We start from the raw sequence: 17,005 nt of genomic DNA, 5'->3' as shown, positions 1-17,005 counted from the left end.
CACTTTTTGTACCCACAATAGCTACTACTTAAAATCCTCAATCTTGTAGATCAAAAGAGTGGGTAGATACCGAGACATTAGTAGAATGTGGTGGTTAGTAAAAATTGCAAATCCAATGGTTGGATTTTTAATGATCTCTTTTTCAAAATTCTTCCAGACTATCAGAAGGCCTGCAAATATTAATAATCTAATTAGTAAAATTACATTTTTGATGTGAATCATATAAAACCTATAGGGACTAGTGTGCTTGTAATGGTGCATCTATGGAAAAATAAATTGGATCGCTCTAAGTATGGAAAGATCGTTTTTTTATCATTTCATCATATTTTTGATTAATTTTGATTAATTAGACTAATTTATATTAATTTAAGTTATATTGGGTTAATTTAAGGGCAAGCGTATTTTCTATTATTTGTTTGATCTCATTTTAAGTACCTTGCCTCCCAAAACTTGCTCTCCAAGCATTGTCCCAGTCCAGCATAAACTGGATAAAACTGGACACCCTGATCTTGCAACAACCCAAAATCACCATGTTAACTTGGACCAAGGATTTTTAATGGTCACAGAGGTCAAGATTCATAATACCATGTGGGCAATCCAATGCACATGTGCTAAAACAACATGGAATTCCATGTGGGAAAATCACCATGTTGACTTCAACCAAGGATTTTGAAGGGTCATAGAGGTCAAGATTCATAATACCATGTGGGCAATCCAATCCACATGTATTAAAATAGCATGGTTAGGGGGGATAACACTTAAGTGCAAGAAACCCATCAAGCAGTCAAGAAAAGGACTGCCATCACCAAGCTTCTACGGTGTGCAAGAATGGAGTGGTATAATGGAGGCAATTTGGTAATTCATGTTAACACTAGCAGAAATAACTCTTATAAAATCTGTACAACAGATAACAAATACTCCAACAAGGCCATCTTCCATGTGGCCAGTACTAAATGGAACTAATCTAACAGAGATAGAGGAAGCCACACTAGAGAGGGTAGGTTTCATGTTGGAGATGGAAGACGATGTAGGGAAGCAAGATTCTAGAGGGGAGCAAACATCAAGGTATAGGAGTAGGGTGTTAGAGGCTACAACAAAGAGGATTAATAATGCCTTGTCATTACAATGCACTATTGTGGCTGAAAGGGTGATTAAGAAACTAGAGGATGAGACCTTTGTAATGAACATAAGTAATTATGCCCATTAGGGTGTTAGAGGCTGCAACAAAGAGGATTAATAATGCCTTGTCATTACCATGCACTATTGTGGCTGAAAGGGTCATTAAGAAACTAGAGGATGAGACCTTTGTAATGAACACAAGTAATTCTGCCATCACCAAGCTACGGTGTGTGAGAATGGAGTGGTATAATGGAGGCAATTTGGTAATTCATGTTAACACTAGCATAAATAACTCCTAAAAAAATATGTACAACAGATAACAAATACTCCAATAAGGCCACCTTCCATGTGGCTAGTACTAAATGGAACTAATCTAACAGAGATAGAGGAAGCCGCACTTGAGAGGGTAGGTTTCATGTTGGAGATGGACAATGTAGGGAAGCAAGATGCTAGAGGGGAGCAAACATCAAGGTATAGGAGTAGGGTGTTAGAGGCTGCAACAAAGAGGATTAATAATGCCTTAGCATTACCATGCACTATTGTGGCTGAAAGGGTGATTAAGAAACTAGAGGATGAGACCTTTGTAATGAACACAAGTAATTATGCCCATTAGAGGTGAAAGATATCATGTCACCTATTGTAAAACATCCTAGTTACACTTACTAGTTAAGACTTTTAGATCATGGTAGGTGAGGGATATACATTTGTAGAATGCAAGAACCTGTACTTTGTGTACCTCCAAATTTATGGCCTAGATGCCTACAACAATATGTTCATACACCATCCCTAACGCAAAACGGAAGCCCTTGGTAGAGAGAGAGAGAGAGAGAGAGAGAGAGAGAGAGGGAGGGAGAGAGAGAGAGAGAGAGAGAGAGAGAGAGATAAAAAGAGGACAAAGGCGACACAAAAGAAGAGGGGGGGAGAGAGAGAGAGAGAGAGAAGAGAGTCGGCTAGGTTGGGCTTGGCGGCCCCAAAGAGGATGGGAGGAGGTAGGATGAGGGGAGAAAAGAGAGAGGACAAGAAGGATGATGCAAGGTATAGAGACCAGAGTGGATTTCAAAAAACATTAAGTCTAAAAAGATTGCTTCTTGCCCACCCCTTTCACCCTGGTTTGATGCACTAAAATTGATGGTGGTAATCAAAGGATTTCATATGCTACAATCAACTATATTATTAGTCTTACATAAAAGGGTTTCTCAATGAAATAGTGTCTAGTTCTTAAAGTAGATCTAAACAAAATAAGACACATGTTGTTGAAGTAGGACTAAACAATAAGACACTTATGTTCTAAAAGTAGATCTAAAGAGAATAAGGCACTTAATATGCTCTTGAAGTAGGTTTAAAGAATAAGACACATGTTTTGGCCAAGCTACAAAGAATAGTTTTGTTTTTTTTATTTTTCTAAAATTCCTTTTTTATTTCTAGTCTCACTTCCATGGGCTCACGCCTTTAGACTTACATCTCTAGAATCATGTCTCTAGACTCACGTATATATAGTCCACACCTTTTTGGTATGAAATTGGCTAGCATAGGTTCGGTCAGCTAGAATCCTACACACTTGGTACTTGTGGGTTTTTCCTATGGGCTCACGTCTAGAATCATAGATATAAATTCAAAGATTTAGGTTGACAAATATAGGCTTACACCTGTATACTCATACATACATTCTCATGCCTGTAGGCTCACATCTGTATACTCACATATTTAGGATCACACTAGGGCACAAAAAGTGAAGAGACAGGTTATTAGCTTTCACACTAGGCCAAAAAAAAAACTCAAAAAAACGTCCAAGCCCACTAGTCCTAGTTAAATGAAGTATGTATATGAATTTAGTGACATTTCTATTGGGTATTAAGCTCATGGCAAGGAAACTTTATAAATTCTAGCACCATCATACAAAAGATATTACAAAGATAGGTGACTGTTCGAGTGGATATAATGCCAAATTACCTTACGGTAAGGTTGGTTGTGTAAATGAAGATTACCAAAAACCGAGCACAAAAAAACCAAGCGAGGACCCAAACCGAGCGGCAAGAGACCGAGCAAGCTGTTTTGACAGTGTCATTTAGAACTCGTAGTCATATCTTAAAGTTTTAGATTCTCAAAGAAAAACAACAACTTACAACATAGCAGCAACTTATTGACATTAGCAAAAGAAACTTATATTGTCTCAATCAAGAAAGCGCAAACATAATTCAAAATGCGACTCTTTTTTAATGAACCAAAAAAGGAATGACAACATATAACCATCTATAAGACACTACAAGAAGAAATTACAGATGTCCCAAAAATTACTGACTTATCTATGGTGCAAACCTAATTTCTTGCTTTACATAATTTCTTGCTTCCCTGCAATTTCCGCATTTCCGCAATGGATCAAAAAATCCAACCAAATTCCAAACATCCCTTATACATTCCTTCTATATAACACTAGTAGAAGGAATATTGCGGTGTACTGAGAGTGCTTGACTAAGCCCTAACTTTGTAATTGCAGCTTGGTGCATAAATTTGTGTATTGCAGGTTGCAAACCAAACACCCTAATGAACACAAAATATATATGCTCACATGGCACGTACGACTCTTTTTTCAGATCCCTCAAAGCAAACTCTAGACAAGAGCACCTTGGAAATTTGCATACATTAACCGCAAAGGAGATTCCAAATTTCTTTGAATCAGTTGTTGAAATCCAAAAAATGTGTGACTTTGCTTGACTGACAACTGTCTCACGCACTACCTCTCCTTCCATTATAAGTGCTCTGTTAATTCAATCTTGGCTTGCCTTGCTTATCTTCTCCTTCCATCTTACAATGCGGCCATCACCTCTGCTCGTTGGGCGAACATTGCATGGTGTTGTCTAAATAGTGGAAACACTGTATTTTACACCCTCTAAAATAAAACCTGCGTTGATGAGTTTGGTTGTCTCTTCCGCAGACAAACATGTGTCTCTAGCAACCTTCCAAAGAAGAGGAGCTGGCCCACAAGACTTCTGAATCTGCTCATCCACACTAGGTGAATGAATTACACTCGATGGACAAAAGTAGAACATCTACCAACTCTCCTTATCCTTATACCGTCGACGTCCCTTGACGCAAGGTGCAAGAATACCCTTCAGTGGCCCTTCCTTCTTGTCAAGAACGAAAGCTCCATAGCGTTTGGCTCTCCCTTCCAAAATACCCCAGCATGTAGATTGACATTTGGGTGGTGGTCTCCGGATAGTCCATTCTTTCACATCAACCTCACTCTCTTTTAGGGTCCCATGAATGCATGAAGCACCCCCTTTTGGTCTTGGAACATGAATAGTAACGTTCTCATATTCTGGCGGATGACTATCTGTATCAAGTATAATTTTTGCATCCATTTTTCTTCTCTTGCGCATCACACTTTTCAGGACTGTCCTCTCAACATCTGGAGCAACAATATCTTGTTCCTCCAACACTGTTGATGCAAGGTCCACAAGATTTTTTTTTTGCTCGAACCCCTTCGTCTCCGGACATAAATCTTTTCTTAATTTGATTTAAACTCGGCCCAGACCCCTCATGTCTTCCTGTCAAGTAGGCCTTATAATGGGCACTTTGCAAGACTGACATGGCAAGGTCTGCAGAGCAGCTGAAGCAGAGAACAAGCTAACTTGTTGAGCGTATCCCAAAGCTGCTTGCATGGATGCATGCTTAGACTCTAAGAGATTAACCATAGGCACAAATGGACCTCCACCCCCTTGTGTCAATACCCATTTTGCCCAGTGAAATCCCCGCACCTCCCACCAAGATAACCATGTCTCTAATGAATGTAGCTCTGTCTCATGCGCATGTCCCAAACTCCAAAATGTAACAAGTTTGTCCTTTGCTGATGTGGCTGACACTTCACTTGGTGCATCTCTCCACCGTCGACACAAATCCTTATGCTCTTCTTGAAATTGTGGTTTGATATAAACTCGTGTATGTTCCAGCATACTCTTTTCCCAGTGAAAAGAACACGAGCATTCCTTGAACATCATCACATTCCTTTTACCTTTATTGAAAATAGTATGCACTGCAAGCCAATTTGCTTGTGCCTCATCAGCCATGAAACCTGCAAACTCTGCACTCTCAAATCCACATTGCTACAAGCTTTCATTCATCAAAGTCCAAAATAAAACCTGTGCATTTGTATTCTCCACCTTGAACTCACCTACTACAATTGTAAGCAATTCTCTGACAAAAGAGTGATAAACATGTGCACTCATTGTGGTCCAGCCACTTGTCCTGTGCACATGATCAAAGTGGGCAAATTGTTTCTCTAATGGTCCACCCGGCCTCATTTGATTAACCAAGTCAATCCCACTTCCAGGACCCACAGAGGACATCTTAAATACATGAGGCTCCACATTGCTTGCCAGCTGGTTTGGAAATAAGAGGCTATGAAAGAAAGGGTATCGCCTATTTGTTTTCTCCTTAAGATCCAGTAATGCTTCGAGCCCAATAATCGATCCCTTCACATTTTGACGGGCAATATCCATGGATCTCTGAATCCTAATCAAATACCAAAAGTCAACCATTGCAACATGTGAGTTTCAAAAAAATGTAAACAAAGTTTAGACCTAACCTTTTTCTTTGTACAAGAGGTGTAAATCTTTCCAGAAGCTGCTCGACCCCCAAATCTCCCATATCAGGAGTGATATCAGTGTCATCAAAGAGCATGTCCACAATTATATCTTGAGCTACACCTGTCTCAACCTTTCTACACTTTGCATAAAGGTCATGGGAAGCTCTATCTTGCACCAAAGTATACACAAAAGTCTCATTTGTTTTCGACACCCCAACTGCCACTGGATGCCTGTGACTACCTTGATGTATGACACATCTTGTTGTAGTAGTTCTATCTGTAGGGTAGCAATAATCAATAGAAGACTCACACATAGCCCAGCATTCCGGTAAAGTAGAGTAATGTCGGCAAACTAAAGTGCCAGTTTCAGAACTTAAAAACCCAATCAAGAAAGCCCATATGCTGGTGTATGGGCTTTCTTACCCTTGGTGGCAAGAAGCTAAGGTCTCATTGTCTGAGTAATCAACCAAGGAGTGAGTGGTTGTGTGAGTGTGTAGCGTGGGGGTCCATCAGAGGGCTGCGAGTGCGCAAGGGTGTTTTGAGTAATTAACCAAGGAGTGTGTGTGTGTTTGGCTTGGTGCCGCAGTGTGAGGGCACAATAGTATGAGGCAAGGGTTGAGTGTGTTGTGTGTTGAATATGGGATAAGAAGCAGCTGTGGGTGTGCCTGTGTGTGTGCGTGTCCAGCAACAGAGGGCATCCATGGGCTTTTGTGGGAGAATAAGGTGTGAAGGGTGAGTGCATGTGTGGGTGGAATATGAAGCCGAGGGCATGAGTGTGTAGCTGGCGCAGCAGTGTGAGGGCAAGAAAGCCCATACACTGGCGTATGGGCTTTCTTGCCCTTGGTGGCAATAAGCCCCACCAAGGGCAAGAAAGCCCATATGCCAGCGTATGGGCTTTCTTGCCCTTGTGGGAAGGAGCTAAGACCCTGTGCTTGGTTTGAGCCTCGCCTCCTGCATCATGTATATTATGCATGTAAGGTTTGGTATAAAAAAGTGCAAGTCAATAGCTATCCTTATGGAGCCTCACTTGCATCTCTCTCTTGTTGATGTAAGTGAAGAGTTTGATGTTCATACTCATTGTGGGTTGTCTCATCTATTTACTAGCAACAAAAACCATGTGGATATTCAATGTCTAGTTTCAATTTTACTTGCAAATTTATGCATTGGCCAAGCGCAAAATACTAAGGGCATGGTTTCCTTATTGCCACCAAGGGCAAGAAAGCCCATACGCGAGCATATGGGCTTTCTTGCCCTTGGTGGCAAGTTGCTAAGGCCACAAACAATGAGACCTTAGCCCCTTGCCACCAATCTTATGATATGTAAATTTAATAGGAGTGAGTAGAGGAGTTTAGGATGCTTGCCACAATGACCATGATCTTGATTACCTCATGGCCATTTTGTGGCCATGATCTTAATTTTCTGAAATGTTAGGGAATAATCATGCCTCCACGAAAGAGACAACAAGCAAAAAAACATAGGGAGTTCAGGTCTCTTACAGTAAGATTTTACATTCAATTGTTGCAGCTTTGATTTCTTAATATTTCTGTGTGAACTAATGATTTATAATTCAGCCAACGAGCAAGGAGAAAGGAGTGTGTGCATCTAGTCCTACAGCAGATGAGAGTGGCGGCGATGATTTCTCTCCTATCCAGGTTCTTGTTTGTATGCTTTTTCTAGGGAATATTTTATGCTGCTTATATTGAGTTTGCCAGTTTCTAAGTTCTATGTTTCAAATGTTGTTTGTTTTGTGTTTGATTAATGTCTTCCTAGGTTTCTAAAAGAAGACATAAAGAACAAGTATTGTCTCAACCCGCTAGCAGCACTATGCAGTCCATGTGTAGTGAGAAAGAAGTGCAAGGGGAAAATGAGGTGGTGGAAATTATGAAAGGTGGAGATGTATTGGCTAAATGTAGGGTTTTAGATGTTTCAAGGTGCCCACCCATTCCCCTTTGTAGGATGTTTCCATACCCTAGGGTTCGAGGTTTGAGAAGTGACACTTCGCTACTCAAAATAGCCTTAGAGAGTGAAACTTACTGTCCAGAGAAGGGTATTTTCATTTTCTCTGTTGTCTCCCCTTTGGGTGTTGCAATTCCGGTGATAAGTGAGATGAGGGCTTCATGGGATGCCCACTGCAGGCTATAGATAAAGAGTTTGAGAATGAGTTGAGAACCAAGAAGGGGTTGTCTTTTCTTTCCAATAAAATGTTCTATGTGTGGGAGGGGAACCATCGCACAGTGGCTTGGATGGAGCTCATTACAGAGAAATATAAAGATGATAAAGAATGGCATTTGAGGGTCTTTAGCACTTCCATGTGCATACGCTGCCGCATATATGTCCATAAGAAGCAAGGCCTCCTTGATGGTTTAAGGTCTTTGAGCATCCACATCAACCATAATGTTGTTTTGTAACCCTTTGATGAACTTCCTTAATTTGTACTCCTCACTCACAAGCCTTCTGCATAAAATGAAAACTTCATGAACTTGTGCACATTATCTTTGACATTTCCCGTTTGAGTGAGATCATCTCGTTTCTCCACCATCCTTGATCTATTAAGGGATAAAACAAAAGTTCTCCTCATTGACTCATTCTTGAACTCCACCCAAGTAGTGAGATCAAATAACTATGAGCACTCAAGTGCCACCACCAAGCATGGGCATATCCTTTTAGATGCAAGTGCACCCTAGTAGTGTTCAAATAGCCTTGTGAGCATTCAAGTGCCACCACCAAGCATGGACATAGCCTTCTAGATGCAAAAGCACCTAAGTAGTGAGCATTTAAGTTTTTCCACCATGTAATGGCTAAAACAAAAGTTCTCCTCATCTCATTCTTGGCCTCCACCCAAGTAGTGATCAAATAGCCATGAGCATTCAAGTGTGGCCATCACCAAGCATGAGCTGAAACAAAACCGATCCTCATCTAATTCTTGAAGTCCACCCAAGTAGTGATCAAGTAGCCATGAGCATTCGAGTGCGGCCATCAAGCATGGGCATAGCCTTCTAGATGCAAAACCGATCCTCATCTAATTCTTGAAGTCCACCCAAGTAGTGATCAAGTAGCCATGAGCATTCGAGTGTGGCCATCAAGCATGGGCATAGCCTTCTAGATGCAAAAAAAAAGTAGCAAACAATACTTTGGTCCTAGTATCGCCCAAGGGCAAAGCTCAAAGTAAAACTTCATTTTATTAATCCATTATTTAAACTCCTCATTGTATGAGACTTCACCTTTCGACTTAGTGTCTTTCACTCCCTTAAATTTATCTTCATCCACCACCTTGATGACCTATGCTTAAATGGTCTAACATGATTGACCCCCAACTCATTTAAATGATGTGGCCTACCATTATTAGATTCCATTCCATTGTACTGAACCCCCATCTCATTGAAATGAGGACCTCCCATCTCGTTGAAGTGAGTAACACCCATTGGTGAAGGATTCCAAGTTCCATCCACCCTTGGATCTTTCAAGACTACACCTTTGCCTAAATTGTCCAAACTCCTTCCTTGCATTGAAGACACACCATTCATAGGGACATGCATAGGCATACCTTACACATTTGTTCCACCTTGATGCATGATTCAATGAAGGCAGAGGCAAGTTCGCCTTTCCAAGAATAGATCCATGACTTCTATCACCATAATGCATATTAGCTTGAGAACTATGTGATGCATTTGCATGTGAAGCTCCTAAAAACATTCCATAAGCTTGTGGTCCCATTACTTGAATTGTGCTTCGTGCATAAGCTCGTGAAGCTCCTACAAATGGTCCATAATATTGTGGTCCCATTTCTCCAATTGTGTTCGGTGCATATGGATACATCATAGGTTCTTTGCCCTTGCCCACATCTTGCCTCAAATTAGTGAGACCATCATGAAACTCCTTTTTGCTAATACAATAAAACTTTTCCACCATGAATTGAAATCTTTGGTCCATTCTATCAAGCATGGTTTTCATGAAGTACATCATAGTGCTCATGTTCATGTCCTACCATCCTTAGGCATTTGCAAAACATTAGGCATATGTGGTACATTAGCCTCTTAATGTATTCCCTAATTGACATTGACGTTTACCTCTTCTTACATAGCTCCTTGGGTATCTTACCTTATATATTTCCTTGCACTTGATATGCCTGCCTTATGCTCAATGACTTCTTTGCAGTATGCTTTAGGTTTGGGCTTTGGTATCATCTTACATAGCTCCTTGGGTATCTTACCTTACATATTTCCTTGCACTTGATATGCCTGCCTTATGCTCAATGACTTCTTTGCAGTATGCTTTAGGTTTGCGCTTTGGTATCATCTTAAAAATGTCAACTTACCTTTGGATAAGATTGCAAACTATCCATTTTGAGTAATCTTTAGTGTATGGTGAGGTGACAGAGTGTATATTCCATATATATGATCACTTTTGACTTGGTCAAAGATATAGTACTATCAATCTCACGTTAACATGTCGTGGGAAGTTGCCGATTTGCACTTGATACACCATAGCCACTCGTCATCGTCATCCTCTCGCACTTGTTCCAGGTGGTTGCTCTAATCCAACAGGTGGTGCAACCTCTCTCGCGAAGATTGTGTGGGATCTCCGTGGAAGACGATCGTGATGGTAGTATAATCACTCAAGCAAGAGGGAGAGAAGAAGCAAGAGGGAAGCAAGAGAGAACAAGTGATTAGTACTAATCACTCCAAAGCCCTAACCCTAAGCACACCACACATGGTAGATTAGAGTTCCAAGAGAGAGGGAGAGAGAAAACTGCACTTCTATTGCACAAATGGGAGAATAAGTTACAAACAAGATAAATTTTATTTTATAGTTCCAAGCCTGTTTCCACTAGGCTGCCCACTCCACATATTTGATCTAGCAAGAGCATCACAAAATTCTAACATGGTATCTAGAGCTTCGCAAGATTAGGTCACTTTTGTGGTGTAGAATAGGTCAATTTTATTCTTTTCTTCTTTGTGGAGCTGAACCTTCTGCTAGTGGAGCAGCTCCAGCAACTCGTGGAGCCAAGATCTCAGCGTGCTATCAACTAGGAAGATGAAGAAGACTCCTAGGTGCTCAGCTTCATACCATCAATTGTGAGGTTCACTCTGTGGAGGCCGCAGCATTAACTTCTAAGCAGTTTGGCATCATTTTTCTGCGCATCTGCCGTACGAAGACGTTATCAGAAGGGTCGCAATGAACAAAGTAGGTGGTCTTCTTTCTCTTCACGCACATAAACATGGCCTGAATATATTCACCATAAAAAAGAGTTAATAATCAAACAGTAGTAATTAACCATACAATATATCCCAAGAGATCCCCACTGCTGCCAACCTACTAGCTTTGAGGAAAACCAAGAGCTATAACTGCATAATTAGCCTGATGATGATTGCATGCGATTACATTGAGAAAACCGACAAGCAAGCAATTGCCACTTCAAAAAGGGAAAGCTGAGGTCTCACCATCGCTACTTGCTAGGGTGGTGGCCTATTCGGAGCGTGAAAGCTGCACCCGCGAAAAGAGCGAGGACTACAAATATGTTCGTACGATAATAAGAATATATATTAGCCTAAGGTGGAGACAACAAACAACGCTCTCTCCACAACTTGCTATGTAACCTAGAGTCCCACAACCATACAATACAAAGGCTCACTACAACCATACAACGCTCTTTCCACAACTCACTATGTAACCTAGAGTGCCTATTTATAATCATCCATCTCCCTCTCCCTCCCCCTTTTCCTTCCTTCTCCTCTTTTACTTTGTGTGCTAGTCCCCCATGGCCCTCATGCTTCCACGATTTCCACCCCTTCATATGAACCATGGAATCTACATTCTTAGCCATGGCATCTTCATCTTGTTTCTACTCCACATCTCATATGGGTCCCCACACAAGAGCCACATAATCTAACAAAAATCTCTACCATTAATGGCATCCATCTCTCCCATTACCCTCCAACCTACATTCACACCTCAACTTGCAAAGATCCTAGGGGGGGCATTGATAGGCTATTCCCTCCTATTAAAACATCGGACAATAAACTAGAACTTTATCCCTCATTAGTGGACACCTTAAAACAAGATTTTGCATCCACCTACCCTTCATTCCACATATTTTCAAAGATGTTATATCCAACCTTCTTTAAAGTTGTTGTTCATATAGTAATAGAAAATATGCATTTTACCACCATAATTTTTTCATTCATTTTCCTCCATATAGTGACAGAAATTTAAGGAAAAATAGGACAATTTCCCATAGAAAGTACAAATCTCCATGAGTCTTGGTGGGAGGTTAAGTTCTTTCCCTCTAGTAAATTTAAAGGAAAAAAGTTAACAAGATGTTTCCTTTTGCATCAAGATTTTTGGACGTGTAGAAAGTTTTCCTCACACTAGTTCACTATGTAGTGTAGAAGCTAAATGTAGCCATATAAATTCTAGAGATGTTAAGAAACAAAACTTTAATGGATTTTGAAAATATAAAGATGGCAATTTCATGTTATGTGTTAGTATGGATGCATCTTTATATTATGTAAAAGGTTATTGTTACCTTTTGAGCCTAAATATCATCTCAATGTAAGTGATTGATTTTTTCCATTTGAAACTCATTATATAATGATTTCTTCCTGTGTCAATTCACACAATATTTTGATGCTATAAACTTTTTAGGATGCAAAGTATGACATGGCTTTCACTTGATGTGATCTACATCTATTTTTTTTTACAAAACATAAACTATATTAATATTTAACTAAAGGAAGATAAGACGAGGATGAGTAAATTTACAAATGAAGAAAGGATCTCCAAATTGTATGGAAATCTTAGCCAATCAATGACTCCACTTTCTTGATTCTATTACATTGCCCTTAAAAAGATGCACTCAAAATTAAAAAGCATGTAACATTTGAATATACCAATTTGTCATATATATGAATTTCAAAAATTTACAAGAGAAATATATTGAATTCTAGCTATTATAGAAAAAACTTAATAACTTGTCAATAGCACATTCTTTCATATTATGCATACTTTAAAATGTTAATATTTACATATGAAAGTAAACATTTTTTCAAAATACTACAAACCTTAGTGTTTGTTGTAATGCTATGAATTTCAAGGCCTAAATCTCATATATTATTGCATTTTACTAATGTTAAAATAATAAACTTCATCAACTTGATGAACTTGTTGATGGCAAGGGTTTAGTGAGAGAAATGGTAGCTTTTTATTAGTAAAGTGATTAGTGCGCCAAATTCGGCTTATTTCAAATGACTTATATTGATGATGAGCCTTTCAGATTACACTTCTCTCTAACCTCTTGCACTTGGGCGCAATTACATGAGACCTTTTATGCTTTGTTACAAACCATCCCTAGCCAAGAGGTTTCATCCTCGAAACCATAGATGTATTTCGAGTATAATCCATATGGATGGAATATGTCACTAAGGACTCGTGTCAACATCTCATACTCATACCATGTACGTGGTTCCAAAAAACTCATGTGTATGGTTGTAAATTATATCCAAATCCTTCAAAACAACCCATAACATATACCTCATAATGGCATGAGAGCCTCCTATAACTTCTAAAAGCACTATGCATTCAAATCCCAAGGGTATATAGGGATGTCCACACTGACTTTATAGGAAATTTGCAAGCCAATTCATGGTTATTAAGCCTCATTGGACCGCTCACATGCATCCAATAACCCTTCAAACCCTTTCATTGTAGAGGTGGGCTACCAAGAAGCTAGCTTCTTCCTTAGGTAATCCTTGCCATTCGATCAAGTATTGCACTAGGGTTCAATTGTTTTGTGAAGGACTCTTTCTATGATGCCCAAAATCAATCCTGGCACATATACTCAATGATGCCCTCAACGTTCATTGGAGGTAGCTCATCTTGCACAAGAACATCTAACCCAAGGTAAGATTTAGGATGTGATACATGAAACATATCATGCATTCTTGTGGTTGATGGAAGCACCTTCACACCAACACATCTCAAAACCTTGTATGGCCCATAGTATCGATGAGCTAACTTGGTGTTTGTGTTACCCTTAAGATCTTCGTATCTAGTATTGGGAATTCTCAAGAAAACCCAATCTCCCTCCTTGAACTCCAATGGTCTCCTTTGGGCATTTGGATTGTGTTTCATCCTTTCTTCATCAGCTTGCTTCATATTACCAATCCTCTCATGATGCGCACTACTATTAGCAAAATCATAGCAAGCGGCACTTATCATCCCAAACACCTTGCATATCATGGCAATAATGCCTCAAGTAAGTTTCCACCCACTTGTTTTGCCTCTTAGTTTGTCCATCGGTTTTGGGGTGGTAAGCGATGCTAGGTATCAAAACAGTCCCCATAATCTCAAACAATGTACTCCAAAATGTACACATAAACTTCACATCTCAATCACTAACATTTTTTTATGGAACTCCATGTAACTTGAACACATGATCCACAAACTTAATGAAATGTGCTACAACCACATATATTCTATCACATCCCCTCCTTGTGTGAGGTATCCTTGTGAGATTAAATCCATAAAAATATGCATCCATTTTCCCTCAAGAATGTGCAAAGGTGGCTGAATCAAACCATTGGGCTTATGTGCGGGCTACTTGTTTTTTTAGTAGGGTAACCAACTTGTCATAGAAGCAGACATATCTTTCCACATTCCCTCTCTTCCGCACCTTCTCTAAGATCTTAAGCAGCCCCATGTGCCCCGATAATGGAGAAGAATTCATCTCTTCTAACACCCTCTTCTTGTAGCTTGATGCAGGCACAAGGTAGACTTTGCCTTTGTAGTACATAAGTCCATTTGAATGCTCAAAATGTAGCAAATCATCATGGGAACCAAGCTATAATATTTGCCACATTGGTTCCACTTCCTCATCGAATCTCCTCTTGGATATGCAATATAAAGTCTTTTTGTACCTCCCAAATTGCCATGCATGTACATGCCCACATACGTGACGATGCATGTGTCAAAATTTTCTCCTTCCCGTTCGTGTAAGATATTTCAGAATCATAGTTTTGCAATGTAGCGACCCATATTCTTTGCTTCAGAGATAGTGTAGGTTGAGATAAAAAAATCTTCACAAAGAAATGACTCCCATAAAAGTAATGATGCCACCTCTTTATTGTATGAAGTATTTCTAACATCTCTTGATCATAGACATGCATAACCATCTCTTTGTCATCAAGCTTTTGGCTCTCAAATGCAATTACTCCATGTTCTTGAAACAAAATAGGCCCAATGCCTCTTCCACATGCATTGGCTTGAACCATTAATGGCTTCATAAAGTACAAGAATACAAGTATAGGGACTAATGTGAGAATTTTCTTGAGCTGATGGAAGCTATGGTATCCTAAAAGAAAACCTCTTTCTTAAGCTTTTTGGTAAGAGTAGCAGTGATGAATCTCCTCCTATAGAATGTGAGAATTTCCTTGAGCTCTTGGAAGCTCTTATCAGCTATGACATCCCAAAAGAAATCCTTTTTCTTAAGGTTGTTGATGAGAGAGGAGTGGTGATGAACCTTCTACAGAATGATGGCAAGCCTAAGAATCCACTCAATTGAGTAGTATTTGTAGGTTTAGGCTAATTCTTAACACATTCCACCTTCTTTCGATCCACCATTATGCCTTCCTTACTCACTATATGTCCAAGATACTCAACCCTTTGTGCCATAAAAGCACACTTCCTCTCCTTTGCAGATAAGATGTTGGCTCTTAAAGCATCCAAAACAGGCCTTACATGCATTAAGTGCTTTTTCTTATTCTCTATATATATCAAGACATCATCAAAGAACATGAGCACCAATTTTTAGACAAACAATCCAAAAACTTTGTTCATTAGGGATTAAAACATGGCCAATGCATTGCACAAACCAAATGACATAACCAAATAGTGGTAGAGACCCCTCTCGATTAAGAACGTTGTCTTGTACACATTACCCTATTTGATTCTTAATTGGTGATACCACAATCGCAAATAATTATTATAGAAGAAACATGCACCCTTCCACTCATCAAGCAAGTCATCAATCCTTGGAATAGGGAATCTAGATTGCAGACACACATGTGAAAATTGTCATCCTTTTTCTTGACTAGGACTATGGGGGATGCAAAAGGTGATTGGCTAGGAATAACCCATCTCATGTCCCTAAGGTCTTGCATTTCCTTTGCCACTTCATCCTTCTCCACTTTTGATAATCTATAAGGTGGTTTGTAAAGAGGCTTGGTGCACATTATCTTTGACATTTCCCGTTTGAGTGAGATCATCTCGTTTCTCCACCATCCTTGATCTATTAATAAGGGATAAAACAAAAGTTCACCTCATTGACTCATTCTTGAACTCCACCCAAGTAGTCAGATCAAATAACTATGAGAACAAGTGCCACCACCACCAAGCATGGGCATATCCTTTTAGATGCAAGTGCACCCTAGTAGTGTTCAAATAGCCTCGTGAGCATTCAAGTGCCACCACCAAGCATGGACATAGCCTTCTAGATGCAAAAGCACCTAGGTAGTGAGCATTTAAGTTTTTCCACCATGTAATGGCTAAAACAAAAGTTCTCCTCGTCTCATTCTTGGCCTCCACCCAAGTAGTGATCAAATGGCCATGAGCATTCAAGTGTGGCCCCACCACCAAGCTGAAACAAAACCGATCCTCATCTAATTCTTGAAGTCCACCCAAGTAGTGACCCATGAGCATTCGAGTGTGGCCATCAAGCATGGGCATAGCCTTCTAGATGCAAAAAAAAGTAGCAAACAATACTTTGGTCCTAGTATCGCCCAAGGGCAAAGCTCAAAGTAAAACTTCATTTTATTAATCCATTATTCAAACTCCTCATTGTATGAGACTTCACCTTTTGACTTAGTGTCTTTCACTCCCTTAAATTCATCTTCATCCACCACCTTGATGACCTATGTTGAAATGGTCTAACATGATTGACCCCCAACTCATTTAAATGATGTGGCCTACCATTACTAGATTCCATTCCATTGTACTAAACCCCCATCTCATTGAAATGAGGACCTCCCATCTCGTTGAAGTGAGGAACACCTATTGGTGAAGGATTCCAAGTTCCATCCACCCTTGGATCTTTCAAGACTACACCTTTGCCTAAATTGTCCAAACTCCTTCCTTGCATTGAAAACACACCATTCATAGGGACATGCATAGGCATACCTTACACATTTGTTCCACCTTGATGCATCAATGAAGGGAGAGGTAAGTTCTCCTTTCTAAGAATAGATCCATGACTTCTATCACCATAATGCATATTAGCTTGAGAACTATGTGATGCATTTGCATGTGAAG

This window comes from Cibotium barometz, chromosome 1 (assembly GCF_041138505.1).
Source record: "Cibotium barometz isolate CiBa-2024 chromosome 1, ASM4113850v1, whole genome shotgun sequence".
Classification (NCBI taxonomy): Eukaryota; Viridiplantae; Streptophyta; class Polypodiopsida; order Cyatheales; family Cibotiaceae; genus Cibotium; species Cibotium barometz.
The sequence above is the reverse complement of the archived record's forward strand: the minus strand, read 5'-3'. Positions refer to the sequence as shown.